The sequence below is a fragment of the Portunus trituberculatus genome, chromosome 23 (assembly GCF_017591435.1).
Source record: "Portunus trituberculatus isolate SZX2019 chromosome 23, ASM1759143v1, whole genome shotgun sequence".
Lineage (NCBI taxonomy): Eukaryota > Metazoa > Arthropoda > Malacostraca > Decapoda > Portunidae > Portunus > Portunus trituberculatus.
The window spans coordinates 389,004-410,000 of record NC_059277.1 but is presented as its reverse complement, the minus strand read 5'-3'; the positions used below and the strand labels follow the sequence as shown (position 1 = coordinate 410,000).

Here is a 20,997-nt window from a genome sequence, read left to right as displayed (position 1 = left end):
ATTATAGATACTGAGTTAGGGAGTAATGAAAGCTCTCTCTCTCTCTCTCTCTCTCTCTCTCTCTCTCTCTCTCTCTCTCTCTCTCTCTCTCTCTCTCTGATACTGAGTTAAAGAGTAATGAAGTTCTCTCTCTCTCTCTCTCTCTCTCTCTCTCTCTCTCTCTCTCTCTCTCTCTCTCTCTCTCTCTCTGCTCTCTCTAAAGAGTCAGGATGCAGCAGGATGTAAACATTAAACTACATTCTGTGCTATTTCCTTTCCAACATTTTTTCCCCTCTCTCTCTCTCTCTCCCCTCTCGCACCCGCTCCCCCCATTGCCCTTTTTTTTCTCTCTACCACTCTGCTAATGCTGTAAACTCACTCCACACAAGGATGGATGGACTGGGTAAACTTTCCTCCATCCCTCCTCTCTTCTCCAATTAATTACATCTCTAAGTGGATACCTGCCCCCCCCTCTCTCTCTCTCTCATGCCCACATCCGTAATGCAAGAGTTAACCAGTGCTCCCAATCTTTCATCCCTTTCACTGGCAAACTTTTGAACTCCTGCCTGCTTCTGTATTTCCCCTTGCCTATGACTTGAACTCTTTTATGTGGAAACTTTCAACATAGTCTTTCTCATAATTTAGGGAATCATTTTGACTTAAATCTGGGGACTGGTAATTAGAGTGGGTCTTATTTTTCATCTTTTTAGTTGTCCTTGTTACATGAAAGTATGAGAAAAGAGAGAACAAAAGACACAGTGAGGTCGATTTGTTGATGGTTAGAAGGAGTTGGCCTTTTTTCAGTGTTTTTACTTGCCCTTCTTACATGAAAATAAGAGAAAGTGAGAAAAAAAAATAGTGAGGTAGATGAATAGATGACCATAGCATAAGGCATAATTCCAATAACTCATGGGCCAACAAAATACTCTCACGCACAAACACAAAGACACATATTAGCACACCTTGACACATTCACCACCACACACACATGTATTCCTTCCCACCCTGCCATGCATAATACATCACCTCCAACTATCTCATCTCTCCGGCATCAGGAAGACAACAGCCAAGCCTTACCTAATGTTCAAGGTCAGGATGATGCAACTAAACAGTGACAGGAGGTGGTAAGGATGAACACATGCATGCTACAGTAGCAATAATAATGAATGAAGTGAGTATTGGAATAATGATGAGTAAGTCTGAGTAATGAGTAATGATGAATGGAGTTTTAATACCAGAGTGAGTGGTGAATAATGAGTAATGATGAATAAGTTTGAATGCTACAATGGTAATAATGAACAGGAAAGTTTGAATAATTGTTAGCTTCAGTTGAATTTCATATCCTTGTCAATGATAGAACAAAGGAACAGAATAGTAATGGAATAAACAGTGGGGATACCAGAGTACTCTGAATAAAACAAAAGGTAATTCAATTTGTAGTGTAATGAAAGGTTTAGGACACCATATCTAGGATGACACATAGAAAGCAACACACTGGAAACATATTCTTGATGTGAAAATTGTGTGAATCAGCAGAATTTACAGACAGATGACGTAGAAAACAAAGATTGCTCTATGATAAGTAAATGCTGAAGACACAGATCACAAACTAGTAAATACAGCCACAAGGTAGTTCCAGCCATGACATCACAGGACACAACAGGGAGGGTGATCAGGTAGCAGAGAACACACCACACCACCACAGAGTATGCAAAAACAGGGATAACTCTATAAGTACACACTGACGGCACACAAGGCCATCACAAACTAGTAAATACTGCCATAAGTTAGTTCCAGCCATGACATCACAGGAGACAACAGGGAGGGTGATCAGGTAGCAAAAGATGTACCACACAACACCACCACAGCCACTGTATAGTAAGCACAGTGATGAGCACGACAAAGAGGGACATGACGAGAAGGACAATTGGTTTGCTGGCCATATGGGTGAAGTGTCTATCAAGTAACAATTAAGTGTTGGTGAGCTTGATGTGTGAAGCTTGAATGTTTGGTATTGAAGCTTAGATGTAGATGTGGAGCTGTGGTCTTTGCATCAACAGCACCTTAATAATTATTGTGGTTTTGGTTGGTATTTTATTGCATTACTTTTGTGCTTCATCTTTTCATCCATTGTCTATTAAGCACTTCTTTGTGTTTTTCAAGTTGTTGTTCCTGGTTTGGGAGTAGGAAGTCTATCATGGCTATGTTGTTGTGTCTAAATAAAAGCTTTGCAAGATCAAAATAGCTGTTACGAGCTTCAATAACCTCATTACCATGCACCATGACAAAGACACACACACACACACACACACACACACACACACACACACCTTATGGTACAATATACATACCTCTTGTGTGTGGATGGTGGGCAGCGGCTGGCAGGAAGTCTGAAATAGAGGACAGGAAGGAAGGGATGAGTTACTTATTCTTATTGTAATCTTTTGTTGCCCATGCTGGTGCACTTTTATATATATATATATATATATATATATATATATATATATATATATAGAGAGAGAGAGAGAGAGAGAGAGAGAGAGAGAGAGAGAGAGAGAGAGAGAGAGAGAGAGAGAGAGAGAGAGAGAGAGAGAGAGAGAGAGAGAGAGAGAGAGAGAGAGAGAGAGAGAGAGAGAGAGAGAGAGAGAGAGAGATTAAATAAAGGTAATTATATATATATATATATATATATATATATATATATATATATATATATATATATATATATATATATATATATATATATATATATATCAGTGCACAGGAAGTCCGATGGCTACAGCAAACATTAGATCACCTGCTAATATTACAGGAGGGTTGGTATGCTTGGCTGTGGCTTGCTTGTAAAATTCGCACCATTTAGCAACTGTCTCATACCATACCAGACAGCCACTACTTTTCACTGTCCTTTGCTCTGGAGTGTCAGAATAACACATGCTTCTAGTGCAAGGATACTTTTTTTTCTTTTTTACAAGTGCACATTGCCATCAGTTTAATGAGAAGAGAAAGGAATGAATCTGGTTCTGAGATACAATTGCTCACCAGTGTATTAAGCCAGTGGTTCTCAAGGTTTTCTAAGTTAAGTTTCAAAAGCTTTAGAAAAGTTCATAAACACCTACAAATGAATGATTAATTAGTAAAATATTAGAATAACTTATGTTTTCTCTATTTTTGAAAATGAAAAGATAAACATAAAAGTATTATGTGGTAACATGCACATTTCCAACAATGAAAACACCTACTGAGTTCCAAATTATTGTTATGTACGTTTTTGCTAAATATATTACAAGACAACATAATAAAATGCCATATCTCAAAACAATGAGGCAAGAATTGCATTTGAACATCAATACTAACACAATACTTACAATATATTCTAACACTTTAACGTCAATCTAAGTCAATTTCTTGGTACATACACATTTTTCTTCCTAAAACAACTTTCCTGCTGTGCACAAAATAACCATTTCATTGAGGACAGTAAGGAATAATAAACATCTTGGGGATATAAAGTCTTTGATGGGCATTACTAATATTGGTTCACATTCCTGAATCAGTGCAGTTATCTAGCTAACCTTCATGTTATCTAAAGGTCAGGCAGTATAGAAGACTTTTAATTTTAAGTGTGTACTTGTGTCCCAGTCACGTGTCCTGAACTGTACATGGCTACGACTGAAGGACAAAGTGACCAAAACACAGGAATGGGTGCAGAAGATTACTGTACTTTTATCCTTGACTGTATGTACTGGAATTACAATAAGACAAACTAACCAAAATATAGGAGTGGGTGCAGAATGCTTCACTATTTCTCTTCTGAAATGTATGGGAATGAGATTCAGAGACAATGAACCAAAACAAAGGAGTGAGTGCAAAAAAGGTTAATTTATTTTGTTCTTGGCTGCCTAGGATTAAGATTAATGACCTTATTTCAAAACAATTCTGCACTATTTTCAAAAGGTTCTTTGCAACTGAAGCAACATAGGTTTTCAAAAATGTTTGTGCTTCTAGTGACAAATTAGAACCATTTCTACATTATGAACAGGAGGAACATTCTTGAAAACCCAACTAATCATCTTTGTGGCCTTGGAAAATAGTTGTGGTGAGAGAGCAGCTTAAGGCTTCAGTATTTCAGTAATAGAAGATACATTGGTAAAAGTGATTCTTTCACCTTTACTCCCTCTTATCACCAGTTAATGCAGAAAGATACCCTTCAATATATAAGTTGTGTGTGTGTGTGTGTGTGTGTGTGTGTGTGTGTGTGTGTGTGTGTGTGTGTGTGTGTGTGTGTCATCATGATAACGTTTGATAAGATAAATACAACCCTCTTCTTATGAGCTCATGGAATTTAGATCGAGATATAAATGCCACTTTTCTCTCTCTCTCTCTCTCTCTCTCTCTCTCTCTCTCTCTCTCTCTCTCTCTCTCCCTCCCTCTTTAACTGTGTCTATCCATTTCTTAGTTTATTTGTGTTTACCTCTCTGTCCACTTATCTCTGTTTGTCTATCTGTGTGTTTCTGTGTCTGCATCTCTTTGTCTGTCTGTTGATCACTTTATCTCTCAGTGTCTTGTGGCATTACCTGTCTGTTAATTCATCTATCTATTTTTCTTAATATCTGTTTGATAGTTTATCTCTTTCCCACAAAATCTCTCTCTCTCTCTCTCTCTCTCTCTCTCTTGTCATGAATTCCCCACATAACACCACACTAATATTACAACAGTGACCGCCCTGCATGAAAAGTGGCCAAGTCAACACTTCATCTGACACACACACACACACACACACACACACACACACACACCGGTAGCTCAGTGGTTAGAGCGCTGGCTTCACAAGCCAGAGGACCGGGGTTCGATTCCCTGGCCGGGTGGAGATATTTGGGTGTGTCTCCTTTCACGTGTAGCCTCTGTTCACCTAGCAGTGAGTAGGAACGGGATGTAAATCGAGGAGTTGTGACCTTGTTGTCCCGGTGTGTTGTGTGTGCCTGGTCTCAGGCCTATCCAAAGATCGGAAATAATGAGCTCTGAGCTCGTTCCGTAGGGTAACGTCTGGCTGTCTCGTCAGAGACTGCAGCAGATCAAACAGTGAAACACACACACACACACACACACACACACACACACACACACACACACACACCACTTGATTTAATACACAAGCTGTGTGTGTGTGTGTGTGTGTGTGTGTGTGTGTGTTACTGTTCTACTTACATAGCTCCAATCTCCTATCTTACTTCCTGTCTGTATGGTGCTCTCTCTCTCTCTCTCTCTCTCTCTCTCTCTCTCTCTCTCTCTCTCTCTCTCTCTCTGTCATGAATTCCCCACATAACACCACACTAATATTACAACAGTGACCGCCCTGCATGAAAAGTGGCCAAGTCAACACTTCATCTGACACACACACACACACCCGGTAGCTCAGTGGTTAGAGCGCTGGCTTCACAAGCCAGAGGACCGGGGTTCGATTCCCTGGCCGGGTGGAGATATTTGGGTGTGTCTCCTTTCACGTGTAGCCTCTGTTCACCTAGCAGTGAGTAGGTACGGGATGTAAATCGAGGAGTTGTGACCTTGGTGTCCCGGTGTGTTGTGTGTGCCTGGTCTCAGGCCTATCTGAAGATCGGAAATAATGAGCTCTGAGCTCGTTCCGTAGGGTAACGTCTGGCTGTCTCGTCAGAGACTGCAGCAGATCAAACAGTGAAACACACACACACACACACACACACACACACACACCACTTGATTTAATACACAAGCTGTGTGTGTGTGTGTGTGTGTGTGTGTGTGTGTGTGTGTGTGTGTGTGTGTGTGTGTGTGTGTGTGTGTGTGTGTGTGTGTGTGTGTGATACTGTTCTACTTACATAGCTCCAATCTCCTATCTTACTTCCTGTCTGTATGGTGCTCTCTCTCTCTCTCTCTCTCTCTCTCTCTCTCTCTCTCTCTCTCTCTCATCCAATGCAAAAACTAATGAAGCCATTAGCAATAACTCACTCCATCTATTGCCTTGTGTGCTAAACTCTATTCAAACTTGTACTACATATTGCATTTACTGTGTGTGTGTGTGTGTGTGTGTGTGTGTGTGTGTGTGTGTGTGTGTGTGTGTGTGTGTGTGTGTGTGTGTGTGTGTGTGTGTGTGTGTGTGTGTGTTTTGCAAGCTACACCACCCAATAACAACACAGGCAATCATAACTCCCTGGTTCCTAGATCAAAGCAACATTTTCATCATCAGCTGCTGTGGAAAAACATGAATATATACACAAATGTTTTAATCTGGCACCTCAGTGTGTGTGTGTGTGTGTGTGTGTGTGTGTGTGTGTGTGTGTGTGTGTGTGTGTGTGTGTGTGTGTGTGTGTGTGTGTGTGTGTGTGTGTGTGTGTGCATGTGTGCGTGCTGGACAAACACCATAGCTTTGAATTCAATGGCTTCCACTAACACGACTCTTTGCTAATTGGTTGTCTGTGTGGCACTCTTCACTACTAAATTTTGGGACTTCATTGCACATTTAATGCTTTGACTGCCACTGGGTAAACCTTTTCCTAATTACCAATGACTCTGAGACATCATTATTTGTTCTGCAGCCACATCCAATCTTTGAACTGGGAAGGAATTACAAAATGTTTTCTTTTTCATCACTAACTTTCTTGTAGATGCTTCTGGTGCTGTTAAGTGTTTGGCATCACAATACAAGAAGCATCATTATCATTACTACACTTTTTTTCATTCTTTCACTATCATGTACAATAATTCACAGCACACAAGCAATGTATCCAATCTTTATAGGCAATGAGAAGGAAGAAAGAGATGAGAAAGAATAGAAGTTACAATTCAGAGCACTAAAAGCAATGAATTCAATCTTTATAAGCATTGGAAAGAAAGGAAAGAAAAAAGGATAGGTTTTGCAATATCTAGCAAGTATGTGTAATGTCTGGAGGTGGCTCGTAGAGGTGAAACATCCCATAATCCCATAGTAATTGAGGGCGAACATACCAAAACACAGAAAATGGGTCAATAAAGATGGTACAGAAACTTTCAACAACACAAACATATCACTTAACACTCACATGATCACTTAACCACTTCGATATCAGGACGTATTTCCATATTCATTCTGCTCACTATTTGATGATCTTATATAGCTTCAGAAATTCATGTAGGGATTAAGATAATGAAGATTCTGGCCATTAATCTTCTGAGTTCCACAGACCTAATGTAAATAAAATCATCTAATCATACCCAAAACATATAGTAAAAATGCATCCCAGTACTGAAGGGGTTAATGCTGTGCTGTGCCTATGAACTTCTAGCTGCATATGATATGAAAACCACCAAGCTGTTAACACTTCCACTGCAGCATGTAACAACCATAGTACAGGCAAAATACGAGTAAAAGTCCCTAACTACCTGAATTAAAAGATGCAATAACCCTTCCACTCCTATGGTTGTTTTTGAGTTTGCATGGACAGAAATTAACAATGAAGGATTAATGATGTGTTTTGTAGGCTATAGGAATATCATACTTTAGTTAAAAAAAAAAAAAAAGTGAGTAGCTAAAAGAGACTATGGGAAAAGAATGGTTAGTAGAGACAGGGTTCCTATAATATAATATTGGAGCAGTAGAATGAAAGGAAATACACCAGCCAAAGGGGTGACAAATAAAATCATCCCTTATATAATGTGGCTGAAAAATTATCAGTGTTTGCATAATGACAAGACAATCAAAGTGCTATCGACAACCTTCAGAGTGCATAATGAGCGGTGTCTGGCAAGGAAGGAGAAACACACTTTATTTTCCTCACATCCCTGCAGTCTTGCACGTGTTGACTTGAATAAAACACCCCCAGGAAATACGTCCAACAAACCTGCAAGGAAAAGCATCACACACCCGCCCCAACAGCCGTCTTGCAGATTATGAGATACAATAAACATCACTTTCTACCTCTTTGAAGTGTGAGCGTTGCCAAGAAGTGCTGCCAGCCACAGTGCAAAACTCTCCTTTATTAGACACATCATTCATCTAAGGTGCAGTGACACTTTTTATCAGGGGGATGCTGAGAGGGACAGGGGAATAGGGAGGGGGGAGGCAGTAAGGGGGAACGGGAAGTGACAGGAACAGCATTGAATACCACACGGGTATAACTCATATAAGTTAAGTATTGGATGATAAATATGGTAAAGGGAAGTGATTGAAATGGCACAGGAACTTAACTAATAGGATTAGGAGAGAGGATATGACCAAAATAGCATCAAATACCATTAAAATATGACTTAAAGAAAAACCTACAACTGTGAAAAGAAAAAAAGAAAAGAACGGGGCAAGAAAGAGAGATTTTAAATAACACTGGGACTTAAACTTGAATGGATTAAGATCTGAAAATAAGCAGACAAGTGGTGCAGGAGAAAGGCGATCTAAATAACAATCAAATCTCACTTAGATAGGTTCAAGTTGCCCTTTACATGATTTCTAAGGCAACACTGATAAAGACGAACCAAGATATAAGTTGATCTCAATATACATATACAAATACATAAATACAAACACAGAGATACATACTGATAGATAGAGAGATATAGATACATAAACAGATTAAGAGAGAGAGAGAGAGAGAGAGAGAGAGAGAGAGAGAGAGAGAGAGAGAGAGAGAGAGAGAGAGAGAGAGAGAGAGAGAGAGAGAGAGAGAGAGAGAGAGAGAGAGAGCAGTAGAAGAAACATGCATAAAATAGTACCCAAATATAACCTAGATGTTTTTAACTATATTTCTATGCATTTTATAGCCATGATACACAGAAAGACAGACACAGACAAATATAACCTGAATATTTGAGAACTACTTACAAGTATTCCAAGGCACAAGATACATAGATAAATGTATAGAGATATAGATAGATAGTTAGAGATAGATAGATATACATAGATAGTTAGAGATAGATAGACAGATAGTTAGATTAGATAGATAGATAGATAGATAGATAGATAGATAGATAGATAGATAGACAGATAGATAGATAGATAGACAGACAGATAGATAGATAGATAGTTAGATAGATAGATTGATTGATAGACAGTTAGATAGACAGTTAGATAGATAGATAGATAGATAGATAGACAGACAGATATAGAGTTAGATAGATAAATAGATAGATTGATAGATATGCAGACAGACATACAGACAGAGTGACCAGTGTGGTGTTTTACAGACTAACCACAGACAACTTGAATATTTAACTCTATTAATTTTAAGGCAAGACTGTGGTAAAGATTATATCCTAAGATTATATTTGTTACTTCTTGTATGTTTATTCTCTCTCTCTCTCTCTCTCTCTCTCTCTCTCTCTCTCTCTCTCTCTCTCTCACCAGAAGTATAAACACAACCTTGAATATTCCCAAAACACTCTCAGCCAATCCATTGAACATACAAAGAGTTCATTCAAAGCTGATGCAATATCAACTTTCTTTCCTCTCTGCCTAACAACACACATGGAAAAATAAGCAATACAAATACACACAATCTATTAAGTCTGACCACACAGTGAAAGTAAATGAAATGATGGGAGAAAATTATGTGTTTGTTAGTTTGCCCCTTTTTTTTTTTTTACCTGGATGCCTTTAAAGATACTTCCTGGTAAAGGCTGGATGTAATTATCAGCCGTTTTATTTATTTACTTTTTTTTTAAGTGAAGGAAGGAAAAGTTGTGCTGTTTGATGATCTGTGAGTGTGAGTGTGTGTGTGTGTGTGTGTGTGTGTGTGTGTGTGTGTGTGTGTGTGTGTGTGTTTTTGATGAGTAGTTATTACACATTGAGCCTAAGTATTCACTATATTTTTGAGTAGTTGATAGCAATTGCACACACACACACACACACACACACACACACACACACACACACACACACAAACTAGGAAGACATGTGGCCACTCTACAGTACTACAAGGTCATAACATCCTAACACACATACACACACACACAAACACACTAGGAAGCCCACCTACACCTACTAGACTCCAAGGTCATCCTATCTCACACACACACACACACACACACACACACACACACACACACACACACACACACACAAGGTGAACAGGAGAGATAAACATATGAAAGGAAACCATGTCACTGATTCCTGGTCTAGCTAGAGAGGGAAGGATAGGGGAAGACTTTTTCTGGCATTGACCCAAGTGTGCCAATTGTGCTAACCTCCTACACTTTGTTTACTAATACTATTCTGATAACTGAGTGTGAGGTGGTCAGGATGTGTTGGTTTGGTTAGGTTAGGTTAGGGTGTGTGTATGTGTTTTCTTGTACTAAATCTATTACATATTAGGCAGAGACTTTTTTCAGTGTAGTTGTTTTTTGTTGTGAAATATCTTTCCCCTCTACACTTGTTCTTTTGAAAATACAGTGAGAGAGAGAGAGAGAGAGAGAGAGAGAGAGAGAGAGAGAGAGAGAGAGAGAGAGAGAGAGAGAGAGAGAGAGAATCTTTTCAATTTTAGTACCGACTTAAAAAAATAAATAAAGTAGCTACATATATTTTTTCTTTACACCACAAACAACAAAGAAAAAAAAAAACAATATATCAAGTTTCTACAACACTAAAACCCATAAAGTACCAAAATCAAAACCTGGAGCAGTTCATAATACCCACAAACCATTAAAAAAAAAAAATAAATAAATAAATAAAAAAAACTATCACCACCTACCCTAACCAACACATGGACACTTCCCACACACCTCACAACAGTTATCTAAGGAGGGTGTGGGCTTAGGACTGAGTCAAGGCCAGGTAAATAAGGTGCATTTCTTGCCCACCTGTTTATGCTTCCTTGCTGCATCACTTCACCAAACACTACTTGGGGGAATCAAGGTTGTTTGAGTAAGATGTATGTTTCAGTAAGAATTTGCATTTTATTTTTATTGATATTATTCTATTCACCTACTAGTGAGGGATAGAAATGTTATGATGTGTTTTGAGCTGTTTTCTTTTGTTGTCTGTTTTTATTTAACTTGCTTATTTATTCTAAAATGTGAGAAAAATGTTATCGTCCATTTTGTATTGTGTATTTACTTATCTATTTGATTTTACTGATCTATTCCTTTATTTAAAGCGGGGAAAAGTATTACACATTATCTTATTTTGAGTGGTCTTTTTTGATTACCTACTAAGTTGATTTAATTTTACTTGTTCTGTCTAGAAGGGAATACAAAAACAATCATAATCTGTTGTGTTCTGTTCCTTGGTTATCAGTTTTCTTCTTTTCTTTCTTTCTTGGCTATATGATACTCACAAATACAAATATAGGCAGAAAAACAAATACAGACAGCACTCTTACTATATATACAATTCTCTGGTAAACTCTGGAACTCCCTGCCTGCTTCTGTATTTCCATCTTCCTATGACATGAACTCATTTAAAAGGGAGGTTTCAAGGCAATTATCCTATTCTCTTGGACCTGCTTGGGGACTGGCATGTGAGTGGGCTTTTGTTCTTTGTTTAATAAATTTTGTTGCCCTCGGCCATATTTCACCCTCACACACACACACACACACACACACAGTAGCTCAGTGGTTAGAGCGCTGGCTTCACAAGCCAGAAGACCGGGGTTCGATTCCCTGGCCGGGTGGAGATATTTGGGTGTGTCTCCTTTCACGTGTAGCCCCTGTTCACCTAGCAGTGAGTAGGTACAGGATGTAAAGCGAGAGTTGTGACCTTGTTGTCCTGGTGTGTGGTGTGTGCCTGGTCTCAGGCCTATCCGAAGATCGGAAATAATGAGCTCTGAGCTCGTTCCGTAGGGTAACGTCTGGCTGTCTCGTCAGAGACTGCAGCAGATCAAACACTGAAACACACACACACACACACACACACACACACACACACACACACACACACACACACACATATATATAAGAAAGAGCAAGATTCAAATGCAACCAAAGCAAACTAACATTTCACACAATCCCAAGAAATATATATCAAAAACAATATAGTGTGTTCCAAAAGTCTACACACATAGGAATTCTCATTAACTCTATTTGATCCTTTTATTTCTATCTTCATTCATTAATTTCCTAACTATTAAGATGATGGGAGTGAAGAATGGTAAAGGGGTGAAAGTGATAGTGTAAGGCAGGGGGATCTCAACCTGGGGTATGCATACCCCAAGAGACACGTGAGAGGAATTTTGGTGGTATGTGACAGATTTCTGAAAATACTTCCATCTTTTTAATAACTGCAAACCTATTTGTAGAAAGTGGCCTTCATGTGCTAGGCTATAGATGTGTCCTCCACTACAACCAAGACACATTAACGTTAACAAGGAAACTTTAGAAGTTATGTCACTTAAGAGAAAGCTCTCTAGGACTACAGTTACCACACAACCTTGTAAACCTATATTTAGTTCTGTTTTATTATTTTCATAAGTTATTCACACACACAGTGACTTAACTATCATTTACTAGTTACAAGTTGCAACTAGCTTCAAGCAGCAACAGTTCACTGCCACAGTGATCAAAAACTGTCTGATACAGTTCTGTTTTGGTCAATGTTTTGCATGGTAGCAGCCAGTCACAGTGTTTTCTCTGTGAAGTACTGGTTCCTCTCAACATTACCTCATAGTGACATACTCATATCAATTTTAAATTTTCTCTGCTACACATATATAACACAATTTAAACTTAATAAACTAAGTTAATAAACCTTGCATTTATTTCTACCCTTCCTGACGCTGCATTGTGGGTAAGGGATACGTGACCAACACTGAAATAATTCAATGGGTACATGAGATTAAAAAGGTTGAGAACCCTTTTTTTTATGTTATGGCCTATAGCGCCTGTAGGCATACTTGAAGAGTATATATGGGAAACGCTGTTATGCTTCCGCCCATTAGTGGTGCAGGCAATTCTATTTATAGTGGTACCCATATTAGGTTCCATATCACCACCCAAGTGCATCTTTGGAGTAACCACCTAGAACCTTGGTATCATGGTGACATGTAGGTAACTTTAAACCGCTCGAAAAATTGTATAGCTTCAAAGTGGTATATGGTGGGATTTGAATCTACGTGTGGACGTCTGCCCGATCCCATGCTCACCACCTTATCAACTACGCCATCACCTGGATGTAATTCACTTCCCCTTTTCTTTATATTTTTCACATACTTGTTTTGTACCAGTTAATTTTTCGACAAAACTGTTGACATGTGGTACAGTTCCTTAACTTTGACATGATAGACTGACAATAAGAGAAAAAGATCTGATATTAGCTAATATGCATAATACAATACACCACCAACAAAGTACAAGCGTTGACTGGCCTTAAGAGGCAATTTTGACAAGTATCTGGGTATTTCAGATGCGATGTATTGATTTAATTAATTAATTTTGTTACTTGTAAGGAATAGTCTATAACAATGCTACAACTCAGTGTGGTAAAATCAGTCTACATATAGACAAATCACCTATATATAGACGATTCGACTAAAAAGTCCCAATTTTGAGACATCTATATTTAGATCCTCCACCACAAAGGTGCTTAATACAACACTCTTGAAAACCCTAATAGCTTGTTCAACCAATGCAACACCCTTGAAAAATCCTAACAAGCCATTACAGCCCATTTAACTGAAAACACTCTTGAAAACACACACAACTTGTCCCAGAACTAGTCAAAAGCAATCAAAAGATGCCAAAACATAAGAGAACACAGACCATTTTCTCATGAAGCAGAAGTGGTGGGAGAGAGGACAGCAGGAGGGAAAGAGGGAGGGGTTGTGTTTGAACCAATAGAGGTAAACTTGATTAATCTAATGGGAGGCAGGGACAATGAGAGGGGTAGTGAGGTGTCAGCAGAGATAAAGTAAAGGATATGAAATTAATGGATTTTCAGCTACCATAAGATCCTGCTGTTAATATTTCAAAGCCACTCAGTCAGGTTTTCTTTTCTAAGTTTTGAAATGAAAATCAATACTTTAAGCTCAAGAGAAGGGCAGTGAAGTGTCAGTAAGGCATACTTACCAAGTTTAATTGTTTCCAGGTGTCACAAGATTTTGCCGTTAATATTTCTCAGCCATTCAGTCAATTAAGTTTTGTTTCTTTTAGTTTTGAAATTACCTCCCCTGTAACTGTCTTCTGACTCTCTCATCGCTGCATTATCTTGCTATCTTCTACCTCTATTTTTACACTGTCAATGAACCCTGAGGGGAAAGGTGTGTGCTGGGCATGCCATCATCTATTTTTTTTTATGTTATGGCCTATAGCACCTGTAGACATTCTTGAAGAGTATATGTGGGAAGCACTGTTAAGCTTTTGCCCATTAGTGGTGCAGGCAATTTTGTTTATAGTGGTACCCATATTAGGGCCCATATCACCACCCAAGCGCATCTTTGGTGTAGTCACCTAGAACCTGGGTATCATGGTGAAATGTAGGTAGGTAACTTTAAACCACTCAACAAATGGCATAGCTTCAAAGTAGTATGTGGCAGGATTCAAACCTATGTATGGACATCTGCCTGATCCCATGTTCAACACCTTATCCACGACGTCACCGCCTGTGAAAACCTATTCTTTTAACTTTTTTTTATTTCTGTAGGTACATGTTAAGCCTGCCATCCTCTAATGCAATCAAAATTCTTTCTTTGTTCTGTATTTCTGTCAGGTATAGTGTGCCTACATTGGTTGAAACTCAAGGTCATTCAAGTATGTGATGGGTTAGTGAAGGCTGATCTAAACTCACTACAACCTTGGTGATTATCTCGGCTTTATTGGTAACATGTTTAATGCGTGTTTCCATGAGTATTAATTGAGATTTGATTGGTCAATTCACTTTACTCTCAAGCATCTTCTATTTTTTCCTTTAGGGACAGGCATTTAAGGCATTTTCTTACTAACTTCCCTAGTAATAAGGAAGAAGAGGATAAGAAAAACATCAATTTCTTAGTGTTTTTACAAGAATGTGAGAAAGTATGGGAAGATGAGAAGAAAGAAAAGCATCAGGCCTACACACAGCAGGCCCTGTATGAAACTTACTTACTTACTCATATATCCATTGCTAAAAACACAAAAAAATTAATTTCTTGGTTGACTGCCTGATTATAAAAAAAGAAGAAAGAAGGAGGAATAACAAGAACTGCAGAGAGAGGAAAGGAAAGAAAGAAAGGATTGTTGGAAGAAAGGAAGGAAGGAATGATGGTAAAACAGGAAGATAGAATAAAAAAGAAAAGAATAATGAAAGTTGCAAAAACTCATGAGGCCTGCATGTGACAGCCTGTGTATGAAGTTTACCTGTCCATGTCAATCTGTCAACCTGTCAACCTCATCTGTACTCTTAAAAGTATTATTTCAGAATTACACCATCATAATCTACCATATTAGGAATGTGACTTTTGCATACCTTGTTGGATTCTAAAGATTATGTCTCAAATTTTTTCTCATTATTCTGCTCTTCTGCAACAATTGTGGTGCTTTTGAGGAATGCAGGATTTTTTGAGTGACGGATAAAAATGCCAATTCACTTATTAATAAAACCAGAGATAAAATGGTTAACAAGACAATGTTGGTATGGTTATGCATACAACGTTAGATTTAAAAAAAAAAAAAAAAAAAATTAAGGTGATCCCTGGACACAAAAAATTTCCAAAACCCAATGTCAGGATAATAATGAAAACTAGTAGCCTCTAGCATCCCTTACTGGATTCTGATAAATGCTAGCTCTCTGAGTTTCCATTGCAGATTAGTGTATTTGGAGATAACTGCATTTCTGTGTCATAAGAATAAATTACCAAAACCTTGAATCTCAGGTATTTGAGAAGGTGTTCGCTCAAGCACAATTCTGGAACACAGACTGGAAGTGTGCATGCACGGTAATTTCTTCAGAGCCAATGAAATATTCTGGGAAAACATCAACCATTCAAGTGACTTTCTAAGAGTAAATCACTGCCATGACTCTCACTATGTCTGGTTGTGAAGTGCATTCATTTGCTTGTTTTGGAGATAGAGCAGCATTTTTTTTATTTTTCTTCCAACAAAGAACCATTTACATTTTTTAAATCATGCAGCGTTATTCCCAGTATAAACAGAAAAATGTCCCAAGTATCATTCGGAATTCAATTTTCATTAATAATAAGGTGTCTGGTGGTGCACAAAACTTTACGGATTAGACGCACAAAGACGTGGCGGTACTGAGGTTATAGAGTAAGCCAATTTAAAGGTTAGGTTAGGTTAGATTGGTATCCCTGAGGGAGCTCCAGGTTGAGTTAATATCCTTTTGGGGAGGGGATGCATGGGGAAGCAGCCCTCCTATTAGGTTAGGTAAGATTAGTATCCCTGAGGGAGTTATCAAGGCTGTGCCGATGGTCTACGATTTCTGGATGCCGGAGACAAAATTTGTTGGTATATTTGGTTTATAAAACATAAACATAATTATGGACTTTTCCTCCCTGGCCATGTATGTGGTTCTTCGCTTACATTCATCACCAAATTTTGCCCCATCTGAAAACTCCACATAGCCACTGTCCCTTCGCTTGTCAGGGGTACAGAGAGATTATGGTGTAATTCAAGAAAGTTAACCACTCATCCAATCTCTCAATGTGATGTGTTAAAATAAGTATCTAGGATTGCCGTTCGAAATTCGCCACCAAAAGTGAATATAGCAAAAGGGGATACTCCAAAAATTTCCCCCCCCCCAAAAAAATAAATAAATAAAAAATCGTACAACTAAAAAGCACGCGAAAAAGGAGGGGGGATGGGGAGACTACACACATCTTTCTCTCCCCCATTAACACCCCCTCCTTTCAGTCCCCCATTAAAAGGGTCCTTTTATCCCTCCCAATACACACACACACACATCTCACTCTCTCCTGGGACATCACACACTCTCCCTGTAGGGCAGACAAGTAAGCTAAGTCACTAGGTTCACGAGGTCATGTCAATAAAGAGCTTCAGCATCAAAATAAAAGGCAATGTTATGGTATTTAAGACCTTACTGTATTTAGCGAGTCTAACAACTGTTATTATTGTTCTCTCGTGTTATATCACCTGTTGTATTGATCCCGTGGTGTTAATTAATCCCTCTCACGCTGTCGTGGTGGTGAATCCTTGTCTATTTATCGTGCGAGAAGCAAATATCCAGGGAGAGGAAAAAAGGACATGGCGTTCCCCGTCACTCCTCACAAAGAACTGATGACTGAAGCTTATCTCAGAATTACTTCTCAAATTTAGGTGGTTAAATAAAAACTTATCAGCTCTTTTTTTCTTATTCATCATTTTTGTGTTAATTTACTTGCAAGAGAGTTATTCAGATTTTGTAAGTTATGATATTTAAAGGGAGACTGTACAAGTTTCTTATATAGAATTTTATATATATCACGTTTTGTCATTCTAAAATATCACAATCATTTTCTTTAAACATATATATATATATATATATATATATATATATATATACCACACATTTTTTTGCATTAAGTAAAAACTAAGTAAGCCAAAGTGACGAATGCAGTTTCTTGAGTGACCAAAGGGAAAATGTGCGTTGATTCTACTCTTTGCCCCCGTAGAAACATCTTTTTAAGATTACATGAAAACATACCCATTGTGTATCTCTCTCCTCTTTGTTTACTACATATCAGAGGAGTTCGCTACGATATAAGGATTACGTTGCATTCTAGACGTCGTCTTCAGTTGTTCTCATGACTTATGATTTCTAATTTCTTATATAAACACCAATTTGACAACTGAAAAAAAAAAAAAAAACTGTATAGCGGAGTTGCTTGACGTGCTACCCAAGGCAGTGTCGCGTACATTTTATTGGCAGTGTCCCTCACAGAGACCGCAGTAACTTTAACCACTCCCTCCTTGAAGTTTATTCTACTTATAGGTACTTAGAACTGAATAGCTTCTAGGTCTTGCGATGTTATCAGTTGAATAGAATTAATTATATAGATCCCAAGTATGTAGTAGTTACACTTTGCTTTTAAGTCTTAAATCAATTTAGATTCTAGACAATTAAAGCTTAGAACAATCTGAATTTAATTGGAAACTACAATTCAAATATCAATTATAACAAAAATACATTCCTCAATGTTGCTACCGCCAATATACTGAAGGTTCAGAGCTGGAAGTAGGTGACCTGGGGGCCTCTTCCAGAAGATCTACTGTAAGATATTGTAAGAATTCTTATTTTCAGATTGGTTATTATTGTTCAATATGCTTGTTAAATTAAGAAGATACATGTTATAGTAATATGCCATGCTCTGGTTTAGGTAATTAAGACATCCACACAAGGATTCACATTACTTTATTTCTACTTATATCATTACCATTACAATGAATAAAGTACAGGAAAAGTTGTACTATATATACAGTAGTATCAAAAATACTTTAAAAGGATATATTTGTTAATATGTCAACTGTTGCTGGGCTGATCCAGGCACCAGCTCTACTCAGCATTCACCCTCCACTCCTTCCATTTCTGTTGAATTGACGTAAGATTTTAAGTGTTTTCAAGGTTCTATTGACTGAGAGGAATAATATTTAATTAGATAATGGATTACTTGAAGGGCAAGGAGATGAAAACTGTGATCAAGGACACATACTCATCTTGGAGTAAAGTATCAAGTGGAGTACTGCAGGACTCAAGTGTTAGCCACCATTATGTTCCAGGTATATATATACAAACGACGTGCAGTGTGGAGTGACCAGCTACATCAATTTATTTGTTGATTATGCAAAATTGTTTAAATAATTAAGACCCGAGAAGACTGTTTGCTACTGCAGGAATATATACACAAAATTTATGAGTGGAGTAAGAAGTGGAAGTTAGAATTCAATGCCAAGAAATGTCATGTAATGGAACTAGGAAAGAGTAAGAGAAGACCAGTAATTTGGGAAATAATTACAAGTTCAATAAATGAAGGGAAAATTCCACTAGAATGGGAGAGAGCCAACGTAATACCGATATTTAAAGGAGGAAAGGCTAAACTACAGACCAGTGTCACTTACAAGTGTTTTGGGGAAGTTGTGTGAAATAATTATCAAAGAAAAATGGGTTAAACATCTGGAAGAAGAACAAGTCATATCAAACAGACAATCTGGGTTCAGGAAAGAACGGTCATGTGTGTCAAACTTATTAAGCTTCTACTCAAGAGTAATAGAAGGACTTGAAAACAGAGACGGATGGGTGGACACAGTATACCTAGACATAAAAAAGGCTTTTGATAAAGTCCTTCATGGAAGATTATTTTGGAAACTAGAGAACATATGAAGACTGCAAGGAACTTTGTGAGATGGACAAGGGATTATTTGAAGGACAGGGAGATGAGAACTGTGATAATAGATACATACTCATTTTCGGGTAAAGTAACATGCAGAGTGCCACAAGGGTCAGTGTTAGCCCGTATTATGTTCCAGATATATGTAAACGTTATTCACAATAGGGTAAACAGTTACATTAATTCATTTGCTGATGAAATGCAGGTTGTCTATGATGGCGTGCTGGACCCCCCACACCTCCACTGCCTCCCTCATGGCCTGTGGGAAAGAGAGCGAGTGGTTTGGTGTGTCTGGTTAAACTAGGTTAGGTTAGGTAGGAAATGAAGTTTAAATTGTTGAAATAAACTGGAAAAACATTATGAAATGTAAGCAAAACGAAGGGAAACATCAAAAAACATCAAGACGCAGGAATAATGAATGAAAAACATACGGAAACATTAAAAAAACATTAAAACACCGGAATAATGTACAAAAAACATTGAAAATATTTCTAAAAAACTTAAAAACGCAAGGTACAAATCTGTGGGAGAGAGAGGAGGAGCTGTTATGGGTTTGTCAGATTAGGTTAGCTTGGAAATTAATGTGTTTTTGGGTGTTTTGGGGATGTTTTGGTGTGTTTTGAGTGTGTCTTGTGCTGTTTTTAGTGTGCTCAGTGTGTGCTTTGGGATGTTTTGGGGTGTTTAAAACAAGCGGTTGAGAGACACATCTAAATATTACCCAAACACATTCAAACACCACCAAATACATCCTAAATACACCCAAAGCACACTTGAACTCCCCAAACACACCCCTAAACACCCAAATATTCCCAAACCCCTTAAAAAACTCAAACATCACAAAAAAAAAAAAAAAAAAAAAAAAAAAAAAAAAAAACACCCAAACACCACCAAAACACAACCAAACCCCACCAAAACACAATCTTTCACCCCAAACACCCCAAAAAAAAACCCAGAAACACATCCAAACCCCATTGGTTTTTAAGGGATGTTTGATGATCTATTGAAAGATTGACAAGATATCTATCAAATGAAAAGCAAAAACACTCTTAAGAACAGACTTCCTCATAACTGTGGACTTTTGAAAAACAGTGGTCGCCTAAGTTGTATTTCTAAAAGACTCTTGCTTCAGTAACACGGTTAATGAAAGACAACAGTAATATTTCAATCACGCCCAAAAAATATGTCTGTCCTGCCCTTTATAAATCAGTATCAGAATATACACCAATAACACTCCTACACCACAAAACACACCCAAACATTTTAATATGCTCAAAATCCCAAGATCATGGAGTGCCTTGTACCAAATGTGGGCATACAACTTAACCTACATCCAAGAAGAGGGTGGTTATGCTATGTGAAGAGGGCAGAAAGCAATGTGTCATAAAATAAAGACTTGCATGCATAACTGCTTCTCACAAAATGGGGTTTGTCTCTTCAACGCTGTGCCAGACACCATCAGGAACCTGACAGGGGTCACGCCTGACCTCTTCAAGAAAAGGTTAGACAGATGGTTGTCTACAATACCAAACGAGCCCCAAATACCAGGATACTCCAGCTCAACCGGCAACTCACTCATCACATGGAGGGTTGACAGCAAGGCTGAACCGCCTGGCCACAGCAGAGGCCCACCCCAGCTGCATCCATGATAAGATGAAATTATACAAAAGTAACAAAAGTAAGTATATTAACCCAAAACACACTCAAAACACTATGTAACACTTCAAAATATTAATAAATAAATTCATAATTCAACTAGAAACACCAAAAA

At 38.1% G+C, this 20,997-nt stretch overlaps 1 protein-coding gene across 2 annotated transcripts in view; it reads right to left on the bottom strand.

Annotated features, from left to right (window-relative positions):
* LOC123507600 (E3 ubiquitin-protein ligase ZNRF1-like) overlaps nucleotides 1–17,138 on the bottom strand; it is a 64,149-nt gene extending 47,011 nt beyond the window's left edge. Inside the window, exons 1-3 of one of the 2 annotated variants that reach the window (XM_045260602.1) lie at nucleotides 16,999–17,138; nucleotides 7,035–7,177; nucleotides 2,331–2,369 (exon numbers count right to left, since the gene is read on the bottom strand). The gene's annotated coding sequence lies outside the window, so the exon portion shown is untranslated. The remainder of the gene's footprint in view (nucleotides 1–2,330; nucleotides 2,370–7,034; nucleotides 7,178–16,998) is intronic. The other variant, XM_045260601.1, reaches the window with a different exon arrangement.
* Nucleotides 17,139–20,997: the final 3,859 nt, after the last annotated feature.